The 24,569-nt window shown below is 37.8% G+C and overlaps 1 pseudogene; it reads left to right on the forward strand.

Annotated features, from left to right (window-relative positions):
* Nucleotides 1-564: 564 nt before the first annotated feature.
* LOC139186309 (U6 spliceosomal RNA) lies at nucleotides 565-659 on the forward strand (annotated as a pseudogene).
* The last annotated feature ends 23,910 nt before the right edge of the window (nucleotides 660-24,569 follow it).

The raw sequence follows: 24,569 nt of genomic DNA on the forward strand, positions 1-24,569 counted from the left end.
CAGATGTACGATATAAATGTATCTAAGAACGTGACTGAAAGAGAACTTCCATCCTTTAAAGATTGGTGTAAACACCATCTCCACACAGGACTTTCCTGAGCCCATCTGGATTTAATCTTTTCCTCCCCAGTGATTTATCCTAACTCTGGTATGACAATTATTACTCTCTATTATGGCCCAACTCCTATGCTGGACTGTCATTTTTTTTTTTTTAAGTACTCTCTATAATAGCCAGAACTATGCCTCTTGTCCTAGAAGTATCTAAGTACTTTTTTATAATTGAAAAAAACACATTGAAATTTATTTGGTGCCTACTATTTCCATAAATTAGATGATGCAACTTCTTTCTAAAAAGCTCCTTTTCATTTAAAAGCACAGATTTTAAAGCTATCTTGCAAATATTTTCTGTCTTGCTTTTACAGTGAGCAATAAAATGTTTTATCAATAAATTTTATTCTATCGTTATGTCCTCAATATTTAAGCCAAATACATAACAAATGGTATCAATCAATATAAAATAATTTCATACACTGACCACTGATAAATATAAGTCAAAATAAGCTGGTGCTGGCTTGGGCAGCACATATATTAAAATTGGAGCAATACAGAGAAGATTAGCATGGCATATAAAATAGATAACTAATGAGAACCTAGTGTATAGCACAGGGAACTCTACCTGGTGCTCTGTGGTGACCTAAGTGGGAAGGAAATCCAAAAGTGAGAGGATGTATTTTATACATATGACTGATTCACTCTGCTGTGCAGAGGAAACTGACACGGCAGTGTAAAGCGATGTTACTCAAAAAAAAAAAAAAAAAAAAAGCCTGGGTAAGATTATAACAAACAAAATACACTTACAATGGATGTCTAGCTTTCCCTTGTGGACAATGTATACCAGAATCATTTCCCAGGAGGCCTCATTAGGTGACATTTGTCAACTTAATGAAGTTGTAAAGGTCCAGGGTATATGGTAGTCAGCTCTGAAGTTTTGACACATGTGAAAGATGTATTTTTCACTATAGTGTGCCATGAACTAAGGACCCAAGGGTGATGTATATATAATTCTAGTATATTAATTTTCAAAAATAAGTTATGGCCAAGCCAACTTGCTTGGATGGGGCCTTCCCAATCTCAATTTATCTGACTGTTCATTTAATAGAAAACATGTTTGTTGTCTTTTTATAATCCCAATATTTCACTGGCTAATCAACATATAAAGTCAGAGCGTATCCCCAAGAGTAGTCAAGTTCATCCTACCTTCCTATTATCTAAAATTTACTGGATTCTCATGGGCTTCCCAGGAGGCACTAGTGGTAAACAACTCTCTTGCCAATACAGGAGATGTAAGAGACATGGTTCTGTCACTGGGTTGGGAAGATCTGGAGAAGGGCATGGCAACCCTCTCCAGTATTCCTGCCTGGAGAATCCCATGGACAGAGGAATCTGGCAGGCTACTGCCCATAGGATTGCAGAGTTGGACACAACTGAAGTGACTTAGCATGCATGCATGCATCAGTTTCTCATAAAATCATACTTAACACTAAAGATTTTGAGATAAACAGAGTGTAGGAAAACCTCAAACTCATAGAGAAAGACAGTAGAAAAGCAGTTACCAGGGGTTGGAAGTGGGTGAAATTGGGAGTGATTGGTAAAAGGATATAAACTTTCAGTTACAAGATAAATAAATTCTGAGGATCCAATATATAACGTGTTGACTATAGTTGGTCAACTATAACACTGTATTGCATAATTGAAATTTGTTAAGACAGTAGAACTTAAACTCATAAGATAAATATGTGAGCTGATGAATGTGTTAACTTCATTGTGGGAATTTTTTTCACAATATGTATGTATATCAAATCATCACATTACATACTTTAAATTTCTTGCACTTTTAGAAATTTTCATCCCTGAGTCATTAGAAAAGAACAAAGAAAGAAGACGTGTGAAGGGTGGGGAGAAAGGTGATGAAATAAAAAGAAGGAAATTCAAGACTGGCTATACGCCCTTCCTTATTATCTTCTGTCCATCTATTTTCAGTATGATATCACGATGTTTTTACATAATTATTTTGACTGTGCATTTCTGCATATATTTAAATACAGAATTTATATTACATAAACTTTCCCTGGTGAAAGTTGATGTATGGTACAAAGTTTCAGTTATGCAGGAAGGTGACCTAGATGGGTGGGATGGAGGGGTTTGGGAGGGAGGTCTAAGAGGGAGGGGATACATATACACATATAGCTGATTCCCTTTGTTGTACAGCAGAAGCCAACACCACATTGTAAAGCAACTATACTCCAATTAAAATAAAAAGATGAGCTCCATTGTATAGCATGGGGACTAATAGTAAACAACACTGTACTTGAACAATTTTTAAGAGGGTAAATTTTATATTAGGTATGTGTATCACCTCCCCCCACAATGTGATAATAATAAACACAAAAGGAGGAAACTGCCTTATGATCCAGCAATCCCACTGCTGGGCATACACACTGAGGAAACCAGAAGGGAAAGAGACACGTGTACCCCAATGTTCATCGCAGCACTGTTTATAATAGCCAGGACATGGAAACAACCTAGATGTCCATCAGCAGATGAATGGATAAGAAAGCTGTGGTACATATACACAATGGAGTATTACTCAGCCATTAAAAAGAATACATTTGAATCAGTTCTAATGAGGTGGATGAAACTGGAGCCTATTATACAGAGTGAAGTAAGCCAGAAGGACAAACACCAATACAGTATACTAACGCATATATATGGAATTTAGAAAGATGGTAACGATAACCCTGTATACGAGACAGCAAAAGAGACACTGATGTATAGAACAGGCTTATGGACTCTGTGGGAGAGGGAGAGGGTGGGAAGATTTGGGAGAATGGCATTGAAACATGTGAAATGTCATGTATGAAACGAGATGCCAGTCCAGGTTCAATGCACGATGCTGGATGCTTGGGGCTGGTGCACTGGGACGACCCAGAGGGATGGTATGGGGAGGGAGGAGGGAGGAGGGTTCAGGATGGGAAACACATGTATAATTTTTTTTTAATTAAAGAAAAAAAAAAAGAACAAAAAATAAAAAAAAAAATAAAAGAAAAACAAAAAAAAAAAAAAAGGAGGAAACTTTTGGATTTGATGGATATGTTTATGGCAATAGACTGTGGTGATGGTTTCACAGGTATATTCATCTCCAAACCCATCAGGTTATAAGATTTACATTAAATATGTACAAGTGTTTTGTATCAGTTATACCTCAATAAAGTGGGTAAATTTTTCTAAAATATAGGGATGATTCCAGACTCAGATCTCTGAGTCTGCAAATAGGTCTTATTCAGGAGAAGCAGAGACACACCAGGTATCCCTGAGACGCTGCAGGGTGCAGGAATGTGTACACAGAGCTCACAGGTGAGAGTCGTCCCTTTGAAGGTTCTCTGCAGCCCCTCAGCTGTGTCCCCTGCCCTTGCCACTCCCTGCTCTGTTGCCTTTTATTGGTCAGGCCTCTAGTCTTGGTCCCTCACCAGCTTCATTTAACCATCTTGGACATTGCCAAGGGAAGATTTGGGCATGATGGAGAGGTTATGGGTAGGGGAGAGGTTTGAGAAGACAAAATTTGAGAACCAGATTTGGCAATGTTCAGGATGTAAGTATTTCCGATTTTATTAATTTTATTTATTTACTTTGGTTTTTATCCCAACACTACTAATCCCTCCTGTAAGAACCTCCAGCTGACATCTTCTGATGGAATTGGTGACTTCTGCAAATGCAGCCAAGTTGGTAAAATCTGAAGTTATATTATTTATTACTGATTTAATCTTCAAAAAATCAATTCAATTCACTAAAAAGGGTTTTTGGTGGAGGGATGCTAAAAACCGGATGCTAAATCAGATACAGGAGACATTCAGTCACTCACAGAGATCCATTTTGATTTTTTTTTAATGCATTCCTTGAATTGAGAAGAAGGAAAAAAAGAACTTACGTATATGTTTCAGACTGCTCATATTGGAGTTGGGAATTGTGTTAACACTGAACAACCAATTAACAAATCGATTGACCTGCTTATGGTATTCCATATGCAGTGCATGTCAAGATTGTGTAAATACTATCTTAGATAAATGTATGTGTGTGGGGAGCAATCTGTTCCTTTTAAGGGTTAAAGCTGTTCAGAATTCCGCCAAAGTGGTATAGCTTGTCTAATGTAAGTTAAGAGACAACACTAAGTATTTAATAAAGGGATTCATTCAACCTGTGTAAACAAGTATTGGAGAACATTCATATGCAGTTAAAATCTGTGATTTGAAACTAAAGTAAAATTTTCAGTTTTCACCCGTGATGTCGAAATAAGGTAGGATAAATTAGACCAGAAAAATATTCTACTGCATCTACATATTATAAACATGTAGATTAATCTATATATTTCATACAAACATATTAAAAATAAAATGTGAATATTCTTTTACCACCTTGATTCATATTTATATTTTATCTTCCTACTCCCAGTCTTCAATTCCCCATTCATGAAAATTTTGGAGAAAAATAAAGACATTTTTATTTCCTTCATATAGTCCAGATTCTCTATTAGGATGCATTGTATGTATTCCCTGAATAAACTCTCACAGGGACCCTGATAGAAAAGGAACTATTCCAATTTTTTCCATATGAGAAAACAGAGACACAAAAATAAGTAGAAACAGACTTATGCATATCACTAACAAGTTTAAGATTTGGAAGTAGAAAGCTGTTTGACACGACTCTTAACAATGGTGATCTTTTCTATTGGTACAATCTTATTTTGAAAACCTCTAGCCAGAATTTATTCCCTTGATTTAAAAAAGTCTGATGACTCTCAACTCCCTATTCCTAGGAAGTTTAAATTCCTTAACGTGGCGTTCAGTATTCTCTTCAATTTAGTTCCTTCCATGTTTTCTACTTAAGTCTCCCAACTTTTCTTCACTTGCTTTACTATCAGTTCAGTATGGACTACTTGACATTTGCTTAAAAGTCTCAGTTTTTTCTTCCTCTGTTTAATGGTTCACACTGTTTATTCTTAATTGGATTATTTTCTCTCTCTACTTATATTTGTTGAAATCCTATGTATCATTCAAGTCTTAGGATAAATATCACTTCTTCTGTAAAGCCGCTCTCTCTCTTTCTTAGCCAAGCATTCATAAACCATTGCTTACACCTCTGGTATAGAACATGGGCAGTCTGACCCTAGGCTGCAGTTATTTGTGCATCTGTCTTAGCTCATTCATCAGACTCTTCAAGGGAAGAAACCCCTCTTTATACTTTCCACAGTGCCTGGAATAGATCTAGGTACAAGGGAGATGCAATAACCATCCCTTGAATAAGTGAATTAAAGTGATAGACAACTGAAGAGTTAGATGTTATGCTTTATTAGGTGGGATCCTTTTGCTGTAGATTCTCATAGAACTTTTCAAAACTGATAAAATGAAACTTGCTCACAATAGAATCTCCAAATGTTATCCCCAGGATAGGCTCTGGAATAGTAATATAGAAACCTTCTTGGAAACCCTTGGAAACCATTCCAAGATGTCAAAGATCCTTGATTCAAAAACAATGATGATGACATTAATATGGAAAACACATGCGGTAATTAAGGATGGATAGGTACGTGTGCGTATACTATGTTAGATTTTTTTTTTTGAATTGATAAACCTACATACCAAAGAATAAAACCTGTTTGTGACACATAATGTTAAGATAATTTGTCAGTAACACATGCATTGCTAAATGTTATAACAGTAAAAAATATTATAAGTTAATGCACCCATGGGTCATTCAACTCAGCTGGCAATACACCTGAATAAAAAGGGAGAGCTGGGCTTAATCTCCAAGCCTGTCATTTATTTCTTTCACACAAAAAGTATGGGACACAGGTGGCCAGAAGTCAAAGATCATACTCTGTCTGAATGCTTCATAAGGCACAGTACAAATGTATGGATCCTGCTGGGTGAAATCAAAAAGTCACTAGAACGGGGTACCATTTTAGTGACCCAGGTCAAAGGCCATACTGCTTTTGGTGTTTTACAAATGTTTGACAGATTAAATACCCACCTCCTAGGGATAACAAATAGGCCATGGAGCTAAAAGTATTCATAAGCATTAAAGCTTCATTCAGAATTCTCCTTTCGAAGGATGTAGGTCACAAGGATTAGTAATATGGTTACAAAAATTTTTTCCTGTTGTTGAAAAATTACACTCTGGACAATATCCCTGAGTGTACTTGTAGGTCACCCAATATGAAGACTAGAAAAATAGAAAAGAGTTTAAAAATAAAAAAGCAATGGTTACACCTAGACCTGTACTTTCCTGAAATGCAGCATAACCCTTTCAGGATATTTTCATATTTCATCATACATTTTTTTATTGAACGAAGTGTCATTTTATCACTGATTTACGTAAATTATACTGCTGACTTTCAGCACTTTTTATAGGTCACTATCTCTAGAAAGTTGACCTGTTATAAGATATGTTTGACAAACAACCCCTGGTGCTATCAGGACAATAATGTGTGGAAAAGTGTTTTATACCTAGTGTTATAAAATGCTCTGAAATTAAGGCATTATTATTATTTAACACGATATCTCCTTATGATTTCTTGAACTCTTATGACAGTATGCCCCCAAAGTTAGTGCTGCTGTATGCCTCTCTCTTTTTCGGTGTTCCTTTACAATTTGAAAATAATCATTTAGTTTCCTTTGTGGCTTTATGTAAACCAATGGTTTCATTTACTCGAAGTTAGAATCACCTGAAGGGATTGTTCCAACACAGACTACTGGCCCCCACCCCAGAATCAAATTAAAATTTTTTTTCAGCTTTATTGAGGTATAATTGACAAACATTGGATATACAAAAGTTGTAGAACACAATGATGATGGTTTCATATCAATTGTGAAATGATCACTGCGATCAAGCTAATAGGCATTCACGACCTCACACAGTTACCTTTTTTCCCCTTCATCCCTCTGTCCCTCTCTCCTCTGGCAACAAACACTTTGTTCTCTGTGTCTATGAGTCGGCTTCTAGTTTGGTTTGTTCATTTGTTTTGTTTTCCTTGAGATTCCACAGAACTTTCTACTGAGTAGTGGGGTCCAAGCACTGGCATTTCTAACATGCCCAAAGGATGCAGATGCTGCCGGTCCAGAGAACCCACATAGGATCCACTGACATAAACAACCTGCCATCATAACAGCTTTGTTTCCTTTAATCCTGACTCCTAGAAGATCTACATGTGTGTGTGCTCAGTTCTGTCCAACTTTTGGTGAACATATGGATGGTAGCCCGCCAGGCTCTTCTGTCCATGGGATTTCCCAGGCAAGAATACTGGAGTGGGCTGCCATTCCCTTTTCCAGGGGATCTTCCCAACTCAGGGATCGAACCCATGTCTCTTGCATCTCCTGCACTGGCAGGTGGGTTCTTTACCACTGAGCCACCAGAGAAGCGCCAAGAAAGAGCTACAAGCCCAATAAACCTTCAAGTTAGTAAGAGGTGGGCAGCTGATTCTGAGAAACATGATTAACTAAAGCTCCACTCAGGTGCTGTGCAACTATATCTGGATGGATGACCAGATATTGTGTGAGGACATAAAATACTAAAAGAAGAAGCAAATTGAGCTTTAGAATTAATAGTTGTGATGAACTCTGTTATTTTTGAACGTCTTCCCATGATTTGCATATTATCAGCAACCCGAGCTGAGTGTGGGTTTGCCTCAGAACTACACTATAAATCATCAGAGGTAGGTTTAATAGTCATTACCAACGCTTGTGTTCCACACTGAAATGTCTTTGTCTGCTTACTTTCTCCTCTTCCTTTGCATTCCACTGATCATCAATCACAAAAGCAGCTTGGCCATTTCTCTCTGTCTTGCCTCAGTGAACTCTGACTTTCCTTGACCATTAACCCCTAACTGGAATGCACATGGCCTGGGACACCTCTGTGGGCCCCTATTCACCTCTCCCAGTGAGCCTGCCTTCCTGGCACTGAGCCGCAAGGCAATATTTTCCATCTGTTGAATGAAGAGCATGACACAGCCAGTTGGATAGGGTTTTGGAGTCCACAGCAAACCAACGATGCACAACTCACTTTTATTTCACAAGCCTGTGGGAGCCCAACGAGATAAGGGGCCTTTCTGCTAGGCTGAACACAGAGCCTGGCATTCAGAAACAAATTCTCCTTCCTGAAACACTCAATATGGTTTTTATTCAAGCCAGAAACATTGTGGGTTGGAATAATCTAAGGATGAATCTAATCGGAAGTTATCTTGAAATGTGTGAGTAAGCTTCTCTTTCATACACCAGCTGTTTCCTTTCCGTTGAATGTTTACTGGATGGCGGATCAGCCAGTCTTTATTATGCAGTAGCGGGGAAATTTTGTCTGTTCCAAAAAGAACCTCCAAGGCCTTTCAAGGAGTAGAGAGGAAGAATGGTTCATCCTGAGTTCAGACAAATTAGTGGGGGGTGGGGGAGGAGGAGGAGGAGGAGAGACTGATAAAATCACATCCTCAAATTAGGGAATATTTTTCTTTATAAGTATTTTTTTTAAATGTTTTAGTCACAACTGCTAGTTCTCACTATCAGAATATGTGATGCAATATTGTTAAAATAGCATTGCTAAGGATACAAAAATAATTCCCCCCAAGCATTTAAAAATATAGGACTTGTAATAAATGTTGATATATAAACTTTCTTAATTTACACATTGGAGGAGAAAAATTAGGTGTTAGGTATTATTAATAGTATCATTATCTTTAAAAATCAAAATGCGGAGAAATAATCTTGGTAAAGGAAAAAATGTTATGTAATGATGTTTACTTGTTCAACACATTCTGACCCCATGGACTATACAGTCCATAGAATTCTCCAGGCCAGAATACTAGAGTGGGTAACCTTTCTCTTCTCCAGGGGATCTTCCCAACCCAGAGATCAAACCCAGGTCTCCTGCACTACAGGTAGATTCTTTACTAGCTGAGCCACAAGGGAAGCCCAAGAATACTGGAGTGGGTAGCCTGTCCCTTCTCCAGCAGATCTTCCCAACCTAGGAATTGAACCAGGGTTTCCTGCATTGCAGGTGGATTCTTTACCAACTGAGCTATCAGGGAAGCCCTCCAAACATGTCAGTTGCTCTTTAAGAATTGAATTATACTTCTTGGTGTGGTTTTTCAAGTTTCTTCATGACTACACCCAAATTCTCTCCAGTCAAACAATACTCATATTAAAGATCCAAAATATTCTGACTTTTTTTCTGTTTTCTCTGTCTGAAATTCCCTTTACTATCAATTTTGCATATTAAAATTCAAGCTACAGACAATACTCTAATTATTTAATCTTTCTAAATCTTCCTTCTTTCATTAATACCCATCCCTCTGGAAATAATCACATTTTAATGATTTTGTGCTGTGGATGGCATTTGTGTCTCTTCTTGATGACAATGCTGGGTGCAACTACACAGTAGCTATATTTTATTCCACCTGCACTGCCTTTAGACTCTGTGCTAGGTATTATACATGTGTTACTTCATTTTATTTCTACAGCAACTTTTTGAAGTTAATATTAGTGATATTATCTTCATTTACAAATAAGAAAACAGAGTTCAAAAAGGCTGAGACACTTGCTCAATGATGCTATGTGGTCAAAGTGGAATTTAAACTTGAATGTGCCTGATTAAAAAAGTTCAATTTTGGGAGGCAGAAGACCTAAACAGATATTTCTCAGAAGAAGACATACAGACCGTCAATAGGCTCATGTAAGATGCTCACCTTCCCTAATTACTAGAGAAATGCAAATGAAAGGTAACTGAGGTACCACCTCACACAGGTCAGAGTGTGCGTGTCCTCAGTTGCTCAGTTGTGTCTGACTCTTGTGATCCTATGGACCAAAGTTCACCAGGCTTTTCTGTCCACGGGATTTCCAGGCATGAATACTGGAGCGGGTTACCATTTCCCCCTCTTCCCAACCCAGGGACTGAACCCAAGTCTCTGGCATCTCTTGCACTGGCAGGCAGGTTCTTTACCACTGAGCCACCTGGGAAGCCCACAGGTCAGAATAGCCATCATTCAAAAGTCTACAGATAATAAAGGATGGAGAGGTTTTGGAGAAAAGGGAACCCCCCTACACTGTTATAGGAATATAAAGTGGTGCAGTCACTATGGTGAATAGTATGGAGGGTCCTTTAAATACAATATGATTTTGCAATCCCTTTCCTGGGTATATATCCAGAGAAAACTATAATTCGAAAGAAACACGCACCCAAATTTTCAAAGCAGCACTACTTACAATAGCAAGACATGGAAGCAACCTAAATGTTCATCAACAGATGAATGGATAAAGAAGATGTGATACAAGTACACAATGAAATATTATTCAGCCACAAAAAAAGAAAAAAGTGAAATGATGCCATTTGCAGCAATATGGATGGATCTAGAGGTTATCACACTAAGTGAGGTAACTCAGAAAGACAATAACAAATACTATATAATATCACTTATATACAAATCTAAAATGTGACACAAATGAATTCATTTATGAAACAGAAAAAGACTTATATAGAAAACAAACTTATGGTTACCAAAGGGTCTAGCGGGTAGGGGACGGGTAAATTAGGAGTTTGATATTAGCAGATACAACTACTATCTATAAAATAGATATGCAAAAGGGACCTACTCTATATCACAGGTACTATATTCAATATCCTGTAATAAACCATAATGGAAGGAAAATACAAAAAAGAATATATACACATGTATAACTGAACCACTTTCCTGTACCCCAGAAACAACTTTGTGAATCAAGTATGATTCAATGAAAAAATTAAAAAGCCCAATTTTCTTTTTCTCTGTTCTAGTTTTGTGGGTGTTTTTGTGGAGATGCAGCAACTACAAAGTCTGATCTAATCTCTCTAGATTTCAATGCATCTGGTTTGGTACTGATACTGCCAATGAATTTTATAGGACTAAATCAAATCTACAAAAACTTGGTCAAATTTATAGAAAATGGAATATAAAACTGCTATTGGTTTTGTTCAGATATGTGTCTCAGATTCTACAATTGCTACCTATGAAATTCCAGAATACACACTCAAAGGACTCAGGCATGTAAGGTTTATATGTGCATGTATAAATGTGTGGTATAATCATCCACCGATTTTCAGATAAAAGACAATGTATTCCTTTAACATCTGTCACTCACTTTCACTCTTTTATTGAATTCTTTATGCTACTTTTGGTAGTTAAATAGAATATGAATTTTTACCTGTTAAACAACCTTCATTTTGTTAATACTTGGTTAGGAATAGGCATTTCTTACACAGGAGAACTATACAGAGAAGATCCAAATGACCCAGATAACCACGATGGTGTGATCACTCACCTAGAGCCAGACATCCTAGAATGAGAAGTCAAATGGGACTTAGGAAGAAGCATCACTATGAACAAAGCTAGTGGAGGTGATGAAATTCCAGCTGAGCTATTTCAAATCCTAAAGGATGATGCTATGAAAGTTCTGCTCTCAATATGCCAGGAAATTTGGAAAACAAAGCAGTGGCCACAGGACAGGAAAAGTCAATTTTCATTCCAATCCCAAATAAGGGCAATACCAAACAATGTTCAAACTACCACACAATTGCACTCATTTCACATGCTACCAAGGTAATTCTCAAAGTCCTTCAAGTAAGGCTTAAACAATATGTGAACCAAGAACTTCCAGATGTACAAACTGGACTGAGAAAAGACAGAGGAACCAGAGATCAAATTGCCAACATCTGTTGGATCATAGAAAAAGCTAGAGATTCCAGAAAAACATCTAATTCTGCTTCATTGACTACAGTAAAACCTTTGACTGTGTATATCACAACAAACTGTGGAACATTCTTAAAGAGATGGGAATATCAGACCACCTTACTTGCCTCCTGAGAAATCTGTATGCAGGTCAAGAAGCAACAGTTAGAATTGGACATGGAACAACAGACTGGTTCCAAATTGGGAAAGGAGTACGTCAAGGCTGAATATTGTCACCCTGTTTATTTAACTTATATGCAGAGTACATCATGAGAAATGCTGGGCTGGATGAAGCACAAGCTGGAATCAAGGTTGCCGAGAGAAATATCAATAACCTCAGATATGCAGGTGACACCACCCTTATGGCAGAAAGCGAAGTGGAATTAAAGAGCCTCTTGATGAAGGTGAAAGAGGAGAGTGAAAAAGCTAGCTTAAAACTCAACATTCAGAAAACTAACATCATGGCATCTGGTGCCATCACTTCATGGCAAATAGGTGGGGATATAATGGAAACAGTGACAGACTTTATTTTCTTGGGTTCCAAAATCACTGCAGATAGCTACTGCAGCCATGAAATTAAAAGATGCTTGCTCCTTGGAAGAAAAGCTATGATAAACCTAGATGGCACATTAAAAAGAAGAGACATTACTTTGCCAACAAAGATCTGTCTATTCAAAGCTATGGTCTTTCCAGTAGTCATGTATGAATGTGAGAGTTGGACAATAAAAAAGGCTGAGCACCAAAGAATTGATACTTTCGAACTGTGGTGTTGAAGTAAACTCTTGAGAGTCCCTTGGACAGCAAGGAGATCCAACCAGTCCATCCTAAAGGAAATAAACCCTGAGTATTCACTGGAAGGACTGAGGCTGAAGCTGAAACTTCAATACTTTGGCCACCTGATGGGAAGAACTGACTCATTGGAAAAGACTCTGATGCTGGGAAAGACTGAATGCAGGAGGAGAAGGGGATGACAGAGGATGAGATGGTTGGATGGCATCACCGACTCAATGGACATGAGTTTGAACAAACTCTGGGTGATGGTGAAGGACAGGGAAGCCTGGTGTGCTGCAGTCCATGGGGTCACAAAGAGTTGGACATGACTGAGTGACTGAACTACAACAGGCATTTGTTTGCGTATTGTTATGCTATGCATAACCCCCAAGACTGTAGCCCTCCAGGTTCCTCTGCCTATGGAATTTTCCAGCCTAGTATACTGAAGTGGATTGCCTATTCCTACTCCAGGGGTTCTTCCTAACCCAGGGATTGAACCCACATCTCCTGCATCTCCTGCATTGGCAGGTGGATTCTTTACCACTGTGCCACATCTACTGCATCTCCTGCATTGGCAGGCGGATTCTTTACCACTGTGCCACTTTGGAAGCATTTTCACCCTTAGTGTTTTCGTGAATTGTTTTATGAAACTTTCGGGAGATTTATTTGCAATAAGCTTTGAGCCATGTTCCTTCTAAACAAGTAAGACCAAGATCTTTGATATTTAAATATACTAAAGAAGAATACTTATGGAAAGTAACTCACCAAGTATAACCTTTGAACCAAAGAAATGTTATAAACTTTTCTCTATTCAAGGTCTATATCAGAACATATTGCCTCCCAGCCTATAATCAATTATGATTATGGTTACATAGACACATTTTTTTTTTTTTAGTTTTCTGATTGTTGAGTTTTTTTTTTTAATTTTATTTTTAAACTTTACATAATTGTATTAGTTTTGCCAAATATCAAAATGAATCCAACATAGACACTTTATACATTTATTTGTCCTATCTGATTAACAAAAATGTATCTTTACCAATCGCAGTGTAACAGGATGTGTATATATGTGTAAGAAGCAAAGGTATTGGATTAACTGTAGAAAAATTCACAGTCTTTTGTTTCTCCTCTACTTTAAAATGTCACAAAATTTACATAGACCAAAGTTTAGTATCCTTCCAAATATAAATTTTTACATTGTCACTTGATAATAAAATGCTTATATACAGATGCAGTCTACCATTAAAAAACTCATAGTCTATTTTGTGTACATATGTAATTACTGAAAGAAATAAAACATTCTGCCTCCAATCTCCCTCACTTCCAAACTACCCTTTGTTGTCATTTAGAGGAGTTTTTCTAAAATGGAAACAAGAATATAACATGTTCTTACCTGAAGTCCTTCACACACTCCATGACTCATGATAAAGTTCAAATTTGTTGGCTTATCCCTCCAAATAGCTTTTTTTTTAAAAAATTTATTTTTAATTGAAGGATAATTGATTTACAATATTGTGTTGGTTTCTGCCAATCCATCATCATGAATCAGACATAGGTATACATATGTCCCCTCCCTCTTGAACCCCTCTCCCACCCCTCTACGTTGTCATGGAGCCCCAGTTTGAGTTCCCAAGTCATATAGCAAATTCGCACTATCAATTTTACATATGATAGTGTATATGCATCCATGCTACTCTCTCCATTTGTCCAGCCCTCTCTCCCCTCAACCCCCCGTGTCCATAAGTCTGTTCTCTATGTCTGTGTCTCCATTGCTGCCCTGAAAATAGGTTCAACAGTACAATTTTTCTAGATTCCATATATATGTGTTAATACACAATATTTGTTTTTCTCTTTCTGACTTATTCACTCTGTATGCTGCTGCTAAGTAGCTTCAGTTGTGTGTGACCCCATAGACGGCAGCCCACCAGGTTCCCCCATCCCTGGGATTCTCCAGGCAAAAATACTGGAGTGGGTTGCCATTTCCTTCTCCAATGCATGAAAGTGAAAAGTCAAAGTGAAGTCGCTCAGTCATGTCCGACTCTTAGCGACCCCATGGACTGCAGCCCACCAGGCTCCTCCATCCATGGGATTTTCCAGGCAAGAGTACTGGAGTGGGGTGCCATAGGTCCATGCAAAAAAACTGACTCCTTAGAAAAGACACTGATGCTGGGAAAGATTGAAGGGAGGAGAAGAAGGGGACGACAGAAGATGAGATGGTTGGGTGGCATCACCAGCTCGATGGAGATGAGTTTGAGCAAGCTCCAGGAGCTGCTGATGGACAGGGAAGCCTGGCGTCCTGCAGTTCATGGATTCGCAAAGAGTTGGACATGATTCAGTGACTGAACTGACAGGTCCAAATTGTATTTGACATTGTTCCTCCCTACATCTCTAGCCTTAAACAAGAAGACATAGATCTTTTTATTTTCTGAATTAACCACTTTATTTGGGAGAATCTGGAGATAGTTAACCAAGGAAGTGATGTGAAAAAACTCTTAAAGAAGAGATGGACATTGACAAGTAGAGGGAAAAAGGGGTGCGACTAAGTGTGGAGGGTGTGAGGTGTTACAGGCCAGGGCAAAGGATGAGAGCCAGGGAGGCGTGGGTTGCCAGGAGCAGAGGAAGAGTTTACAATGAGAATAAATGTAACTGTGAACTAGAATCTGGATAAAGGATGGAAGTTGCTACTTTTTAAATTCACAAATGGTTCCTAGATTTTTAGAATTAGAAAGGGTCTCAGAAATTGAAGAGAGGAGATGAAAAAGAAAGAAGAAAAAAGTAAGCTTAGTCCTCTAATACAACTCAGCTTTACAATTTTATTCTACACTAACTATATTTCAGCAAAATTATTTTTCTGCTAGTAATAAATCCACCCAACGTTATTACACATTTAATTACCAAGTTAGATCCTGAAGCACATAGAAATCATTTCACATTCAATACTATTAAGCCATCATTATTTCACATGTAATACTAAACAGTTAATAAATGGAGTCCTAGGTAGATGTACCCTTAATTCTTATGGTTAAAGCCATATATTATAGCAATGGAAGATCACAAGCCTGTATTCTTAGTTTTAGTTGCTGAATAGTGATTCAGGTCATGGCTTTCTTTTCCTTTCCAGTAACTATTTAGTACTGTTGATAGCATTCATTTCCACTGTGTCCTGTTTAAAAATAAAGTAATATATTTCTTTCCCAAATGTCATCTTAGTATTACATAGCACCTAAAACTTTCCCAATACATTTACAAAGAGCCTTGAGAGGAACAGGAGAAGGAAAAGCTGATTCTCATTACTCTTTTGAAGTTGAGACTAAAAACAAAAGATAAGAGTAGGAAATTACTTATATCCGAGCCAGCTTCCTATCATCATTAATGAAGTTATCTTCATCTCTTTGAGTTGTTTACTGTTCTGATTTAATATAAAAAGTTGCTGGTTCTTAAACACACTGTTTTCTTTTGAGGTTAGTATAAAGTAGATAATAAACTATCCATAAACCACAAAAATGAACATATAAATCTACTGTGCAGTTTTTATTAAGCTTTGGACTTTTTATATTCCTCATGTATTGATCATGAATGACAGGTTTACATTTAAATTCTTTTTCTAGGCTTTGAAATTAAATTAAGATGATAAAAGAAGATAATTTTTACTGTTTTAATTTGAAGTGAATCTATTTTATACATTTCTATTAAGATTTATTAAATGCATCAATTTCCTAAAAATCTATCTTAGTAAAATTTATTGAAAAGCATAATTTTATTAGTAACTTCATTATTAGATTGTATTTACAAAATGCTTCCCCATAAAATGTAAATTAAGTGTCCCTGCATTGAGACAAAAAATTAGCTATCATTTCTCTTTCTTTTACATCCTTCAAGGTAGTGGGGCTTATGCAGAGTCTCTATAGTTGTTTGCTATTTTTCACTGTGTCTTTAAGGTCCGCCACACAGACATAATAACTATATCCACAGTTTGATAGAGTGCTACATTTCTTCCTTCTAATACAGCAGACTCAGCTTCATTCATTGGATTGGGAAGACATAACAGAGTTCAAATGACAGAATATTATTCCTATAAATTTAAAAGACTGTTATCAACTATTTCATAATCCAGACAGAATAGTACCTTAACAGGAAGAGCTTTCAATTTAACTTGTCACATATCATGTGCTTTTCAAGCTCTGTTCTTTTTCATGATATATGTTTGTATACTTTGCAGCATTTCTGAAAATCAGGTACAGAGCATTTGAATCTTGTTTTCCAAGTTTTGTGTCTCCCCTTGTCATTTTATTTCTCATTGAGGATACATCTAATGTCTCCAGTTAAAAGGCATAGAAAGCCCAGAGGCCTCTTGATCAACTCCTAGCCAAGCATTTTAAGCAGAACCCTTTTCCCATTGTGGAGTGCACTAAAAAGAAAATTTCCCCCTGAAATTAGGACTTTTCTATTTAATGTATTTCTCATAGTGCCTTTATTTTCCCCTCACAACACGGCAAAGCTATGACAACAGACTTCTAAGAGCTGCAAGGACAGAACATCTTCCATTAGCAACAGTCAAGCTCTACTAGTCTCTGTGACCATTTATACCAGCACTTAGATATGCTTCTTTCCTATGGAGGAGATACAGAAGATGTAATGATCAGTCCCTGAAGCCAGATCAAAACTCCGAGATGTGTTCATACGTATTTCTTTCTTGTTTTGGGTCTGGTGTGACGTGGGACCAAGGAGGTAGCCTGCCACAACAGATAACCAAAGCCAGACGCCAGTAAGATTGTCCTACTTGTCTATGGACAGAGCAGATACTTTGCTGACACCTGGTTTTTGAGACCACACTGGTTACTGGAAAGGAATCATTAATACATTGTATTTTAATCTGTTGACCAGAGATAAGAACAATTGCTTTTAAAGAGCAGAAAAAGAAACACACAGGTGGGAAGCCAAGTGTGAAGATAAAATATTAAGCTACTACCATGGTTTCAAATTTTGACTAAATAATTTTATTACTATTTTTATTTATACTAGATATATAACCCAAATCAACAATCTGTAGTTATAGGTATGAGTTAACCTTCCTTAATCCATTGAGCTTAAAGTCTCCTTCAGGGTAATATCTTTTTCTGCTGCCAAAGGGAGTGTCTGAAAACATTAAACTGATCACGTCATTTCTATGTTGCAAATAATTTAATAGCTCCCTTTAGTACAAAAGTCCAAATTCCCACTCAGAACATGTTAAGATTCTTCTGAAACTGGACCTTAACTACATTTATAATTGTATTTTCCACCACACTTCTGGGTACACGTTGAGTTCTGCTGCTGCTGCTGTTGTCACTTCAGTCATGTCCAACTCTGTGCAACCCTATGAACCACAGCCCACTAGGTTCCTCTGTCTGTGGAATTCTCCAGGCAAGAGTACTGGAGTGGGTTGCCATGCACCGCTCCAGAGGATCTTCCCAACCCAGGGATCAAACACTGGGTCTCCTGCATTGCAGGCAGATTCTTTACCACTCAGTCACCAGGGAAGCCCTACATGTTGAGTTCTACTCACACTGAACTACTGTAGCTCCTAATCCAACACACCTATTCCTTTATTTACATTTCTGAATTCCTAGAGGTCAGAGACCTTGGTGTTACCATCTTGTTTTCTTCAGCAGCCTTGGATGTAGAAGACTTTGAGACCTTGTGGGTTGAATGAGCTCATAACTTGTGTTATGCTTAGAGCTCATAAGGCATCACTGTGTACCTCGTCTCATTTAATTCTCACAACACAGTGAGTTGGGAGGGCAGCAATTACCATATTCTCCAAGAAACGGAAGTTTCAGCAGAATAACCCATTCACGTGAGGTCTCAAAGCTGGCAAGTGATATAGCCAAGATTCTACCACCCTTTACTAATCACCTTTTTCTTAATTATTAATACCATGTATTAATGGTTGTCATGTATAATGACACTATGGTCTTGGTGTCATTGTCATTCAGTTATTTCTTTAGTTCCTTCTGGGGATTGTTACATATAGAAGTAGGATGGAAAAAATACATGTATTCAAATAAAACAAAATCATGGCTTACTGTAAAACTCCATTAATGATGCAATGTACAGCTAAATGCTCTCTGTACGAAATTAATTTGTTCAATTAACCCTACAAAAACTGTCTGGCACCTTGTATTCATCCATTATGCATGTTTTCATGTACCCTTTTTGCAGATGAGTGGTACCCTCTGTGTGCCAGGCCCCCTGTTAGATGCTAGGAAACAAAATCTGAGCCCCTTCCCTCAGGGAATTCTCTGTCTGGTGAAATAGGGTCCTAGTCAGCTTGGGCTATCATAACGATATACCAACGACTGGGTGACTTAAACAATAGACACTTCTATTTTCCAGAGGCTAGAAATTCAAGATCAGGGTGCTACATTTTTAAAGTTAGGGTAGAAGTTTGAAAGAGATTAAATATTGATCATTTAAGTTTTCGCCAAAACGATTTTCTTTAGAGTGTGTGCATGCGTGCTAAGTCGCTTCAGTTGTGTCCAACTTTGTGGACCTATGGACTGTAGCCTGCCAGGCTCCTCTTTCCTACTTACTTCCTCAAAAGTTATTCAAATGTTAAAAATTTCCCACAGGTCTCCTCGATGCCTCTTCCACCGTAACTGCCAAAAGCCATATGCGGCCGTTTCTGATGGCTACAATCTTCTACTTTCAGATGGTGGCTGCTCAGAGAAAAATTCAAATTCGAGGCTTGAGGAAGATCAATTCTTAGTTTTTGTTTGGAGTCTGAGTTTGTTTAAAGAAAAGTTAAAGCACTTGAAAGTAAATGCAGTTAGCAACAGTATTAGAATAAAAGAATTTAAGTGCTGTCAGGGCATTTTTGCTGCTGCTGCTGCTGCTGTTAAGTCGCTTCAGTCGTGTCCGACTCTGTGCGACCCCATAGACAGCCCACCAGGCTCCCCCATCCCTGGAATTCTCCAGGCAAGAACACTGGAGTGGGTTGCCATTTCCTTCTCCAATGCATGAAAGTGAAAAGTAAAAGGGAAGTCGCTCAGTCGTGTCCGACTCTTAGCGACCTTATGGACTGCAGCCTACCAGGCTCCTCCGTGCATGGGGTTTTCCAGGCAAGAGTACTGGAGTGGGTTGCCATTGCCTTCTCCAAAGGGCATTTTTAGGCAATGGGAAATATAGATCCACAGCTTCAGTTCAGTTCAGTCACTCAGTCGTGTCCAGCTCTTTGCGAGCCCATGGGCTGCAGCATGCCAGGCTTCCCCATCCATCACCAACTCCTGGAGTTTACCCAAATTCATCTCCATTGAGTTGGTGATGCCATCCAACCATCTCATCCTCTGTCATCCCCTTCTCCTCCTGCCTTCAATCTTTCCCAGCATCAGGGTCTTCTCAAATGAGTCAGCTCTTTGCATCAGGTGGCCAAAGTATTGGAGCTTCAGCTTCAACATCAGTCCTTCCAAAGAACACCCAGGACTGATCTCCTTTAGGATGGACTGGTTGGATCTCCTTGCAGTCCAAGGGACTCTCAAGAGTCTTCTCCAACACCACAGTTCAAAAGCATCAATTCTTCAGTGCTGAGCTTTCTTTATAGTCCAACTCTCACATCCATACATGACTACTGGAAAAACCATAGCTTTGACTAGATGGACCTTTATTGGCAAAGGTAAACAAAAGGTAAACCTTTGTTGGCAAAGTAACAGCTTCAGAAGTTGCTAAAATTTGGAGACCAATTTAGAAATCACTTTGAAATGATCTCCATCATTCAGGTGATGGATCTGTGTGTGTTCTTTACTCCTGGAATGGGAGGAATGCTAAAGATCAGAAGGCACTTTTAACACTGTGACTGAGAACTCAGGTCTTGGACTCTGATAGTTTGCCGCCAAATTACTGCTCCAGGAATTTCTTTATCACTTTGGGTAAGACATTCAAAATATCCTAGGCTCAACAGAAACATTGGTAACATGGAGATAAAAACAATTTCAGAGTTCTAGTTGAGGATTAAGTGGGATAACGCATAAAGGGCGGATCAGATGCCTGACATTTACTCCATCCTCAGGAAGTGCTACTTCATATTATTATTAATGTTATCATTCTTAGCCTATGTACAAAAACTGGCAGGCTTGCCTTTCACCAGTTGTTGGTTTCTTAAACAACTATCCATCACAATCTTTTCCACTGTACACATAGAATACTTGATAAAACATAAGGGGTCTATTTAATGGCTTAAAAAAAATTCACTAGTAAGAGTCAGGAAAAAGCACCTGGTGACTGTTAGTATATTCACCGTCTACAGGAAATTCAATTCAATGAAGAAAGGAAATCCAACATCAGTCTGGAACAACTGTCAGACTCTAACATTGATTTTCGTGAGTGTGGAGTGATAATCTTTAAGCCAAGTTTCTTAGAGAGAAAGCTTTACAAGGGGGTTGTCTGATAGTTAAGACTGTTTTAAAAGATATTTCTGTAAACATGCTAAAGTGCTTCCTGCCTGGGACTAGCTCTTGCTGAATGACAGGGCACTGTACAGCCTGAGCGCCTGGAGCTGAAAACGCAGGAAGCTATAGGTCATTCTTAATGAATAAATCATGTGTGTTCCTGCCGTCAATTCTGCTAACGCTTTTGTAGAAGCCAAGGCTAATGCCGTGGTAAACTATCAATAATTAGGACCAAGCGGGTCAGCTATTTAGTATCCTGACATAGCAGTCACATCTGTTTCTGCATACATTTCTTTTAAAGCACTCAAGTACAACTTAGAAAAAAATTAGTTCCTAGCATGCACCATTTTTTTTTAACCAAAACTTTTTCATGGGAGGAAACAAAACATCCATAAAACAAACTAGTTTTGAATAATAAAGATAACTCTCTCATGTCATGCTAAGTTGCTTCAGTCGTGTCCAAGTCTTTGTGACCCTATGAACTGTAGCCCGGCAGCCTCCTCTCTGTCCATGAGATTCCCCAGGCAAGAATACTGGAGTGGGTAGCCATTCTTTTCTCCAGGGGATCTTCCGATCCAGGGGTTGAACCAGGTTTCCTGCAGACAGATTCTTTCCCATCTGAGCCACCAGGGAAGCCCAGCTGTCATTAGAGGCATTTAATTCTTCAATTATTTATTAACATTGGATTGAATGTCTTATATTTAAAACTTCATTAGTTGCCATAGCAATCTTGGCAATGTATCTACAATGTTAGTAGGAAAAGGAAAAAAGAGCTGGGAACAACAAAATAAAAGGGGAAAAAAATTAGGCACTTTATCTTTTCAAAAAGAATCTAAATTAATCACTCCATTTTGGAAGGAAAACATGTTATTTTTAAGGAATGTACAAATCAAACATATGCTTAGCAATTTACTTTATTTTATATAAATTTATGTGACTTTTACACACATTCATTTTATATAAGCAGTTATAATCTTCCTTTAAAGACAGAGATGTAAATCAGTAACTAAACACAACATACATGTCTTCTCATTTTAAAATGATTTTTAATGCTTACTTTTATTCTATTCGAAGTCATAAGTTTACCCAGTGTTTGTTTTAATTCTTAATTGCACTGAAAACCTTTTCTTCATTTAGCAAGTATCTGCACATTTTGGGCAATTTTGGTTTTCATACAGATTTTTTTCTTATACAAAAACATTCATCCAGTAGATATAACTGTGAAGCTAGAACTACACTTTTTATAAACATACTTGGCCTAATAATCATGTGTTTCTTATCCTAAGGAAGCTTTATTATTAAATTAGATAAGACAGTTAGGTGAATTCATTTTTTTTTTTTTTTGCCCCTGTTTTAGTTTCCTGAGCCATACAGCAAATTCCTGTTGGCTATCTATTTTACATACATTATTTTTACAATAACATATGATAATGCTAGGATAAAGGCCTTAATAGGATCTGAGATGAGCACAGAAGAGAGGCAGTTAAGTCATGTAGACTGGTGATCAAAGCATAATTAGAATAGTTCAGGGAGGAGAATAACAGGATGTTAAACTAGAGTATTAGGCACAGTCCTGATCACAAATGGCCTTGTGGGTTAATTGAAGCACTTGATTTTGACTAGAGAGCTAAAGGAGGCAGTCAAGAATCTGAATGAGAAGTAATGTGTGATTAGATATGCACTTTCAGAAACTTCCTCCCCTTCAGGGGTAGAGGATAAATATTAGAGTGATGAGGTTAGAGGTAAGAGACAAGTTAGTAGGTTGCTGCTACAGGTAAATAATAAAGGATGGTTTCTGGATTAATGTAGTAGTTTATAATGATAGCAGACTTGCATGGAAGTTGACATATTTGAGAGGTCCTTAAAATATAAACTCATAATTACTTGGTGATGTGGGTGGTAAGGAGGAAGAGGGAGAAAATATGAGCAAATCTTGCATTTCCCAAATTAATTTTTCTAAAATAGACACATCACTGAGAAGAATTGTTGATTATTTTTTGAATGCTATTAGCTGGAATTGTAAACAATACTCAAGTTTTAAATATGTATGTATTCATGTGGTTTGAGTGCAAAAATTAAGAAAACTGTTCTAGTTTCCTGTGGCTGCTATAACAAACTGCCACAAACGTAGTGACTTAAGACCATAGAAAGTTATTATCTTACAGTTCTGGATTTTGAAATTCTACCATCTCTACCATTGAACTACCATGATGTAGAAAAAAGTATTAGATTTACATTTTTTTCTTTTAGGAATAATAGACCAAAAATACAACACATTGATTTTAAAACACTGGATAAAAAATAGCAAAAGAGAGTGATCCTTGAAACACAGGAAAGTAATTGACATAGGTGACCACAACAAATGCCCTAGCATAGGACAGTTTGCAGAATGCAGTGAAGGCCGAGAAAAATCAAACAGAGCCTGGCTGTCTTGGGAGGTAAAGATCAGAGATTTGGGAGATCAACTAGTTAGAATTTTGGGGACAGCACAATGGAGAAAAAGCAATTACATCAACAAGGTGCTGAAGATCTTTAGAAAGGATCTCTTGAGTTTAGAGATAAGTATTGATCTACAGATATGAGACAGAAAAAACTATTCAAAGCCAAAGGGTGGGGGTGTATAAAACAGTAGGTCAAATAATTCCCTTCATAACATTTGGGAACAAGTTAGAGTCCTCAGAAATATATCACCTGACCTGTTCATGGAAAATCTATGCAAGCCAGAAGGCAATCAAATAGTATCTTTGAAATACTAAAAGGGGGAAGAAGCTGTGAATTTAGGATTATATACCATTAAAAATATCTTTCAAAATTGAAAGTGAAATAAAGATTTTCAGACCACCAAAAGGAAGAAAGTCCACTCACAGCAGGGTTAGATTACTACACACACACACACACACACATATATAAATACATGTATATATGTATACATTCATATATACATATATATACATACATATATACATACACACACATGCACACATATATGTATGCATGCTAAGTTGCCTCAGTTGTGTCCAACTCTTTCTGACCCTATGGACTGTAGCCTGCAAGGCTCCTCTGCCCATGGGATTCTCCAGGCAAGAATACTGGAGTAGATTGCCATGCCCTCCTCCAGGGGATCTTCCCAACCCAGGGATTGAACCCATGTCTCTTATATCTCCTGCCTTGGCAGTTGGGCTCTTTATAGCTAGTGTCACCCAGGAAGCCCTGAATTTATATAACATATAAATTATATAAACATATAATTTATACTGCTGCTGCTACTGCTAAGTCACTTCAGTCGTGTCTGACTCTGTGTGACCCCATAGACGGCAGCCCGCCAGGTTCCCCCGTCCCTGGGATTCTCCAGGCAAGAACACTGGAGTGGGTTGCCATTTCCTTCTCCAATGCATGAAAGTGAAAAGTGAAAGTGAAGTTGCTCAGTCGTGTCCGACCCTCAGCAACCCCATGGACTTCAGCCTACCAGGCTCCTCCGTCCATAGGCTTTTCCAGGCAGGAGTACTGGAGTGGGGTGCCATTGCCTTCTCTGATATAATTTATATAACATATAAATTCAGTAAGCAAAAATAAAA

This window comes from Bos indicus, chromosome 12, assembly GCF_029378745.1.
Source record: "Bos indicus isolate NIAB-ARS_2022 breed Sahiwal x Tharparkar chromosome 12, NIAB-ARS_B.indTharparkar_mat_pri_1.0, whole genome shotgun sequence".
In the NCBI taxonomy this organism is placed as follows: Eukaryota; Metazoa; Chordata; class Mammalia; order Artiodactyla; family Bovidae; genus Bos; species Bos indicus.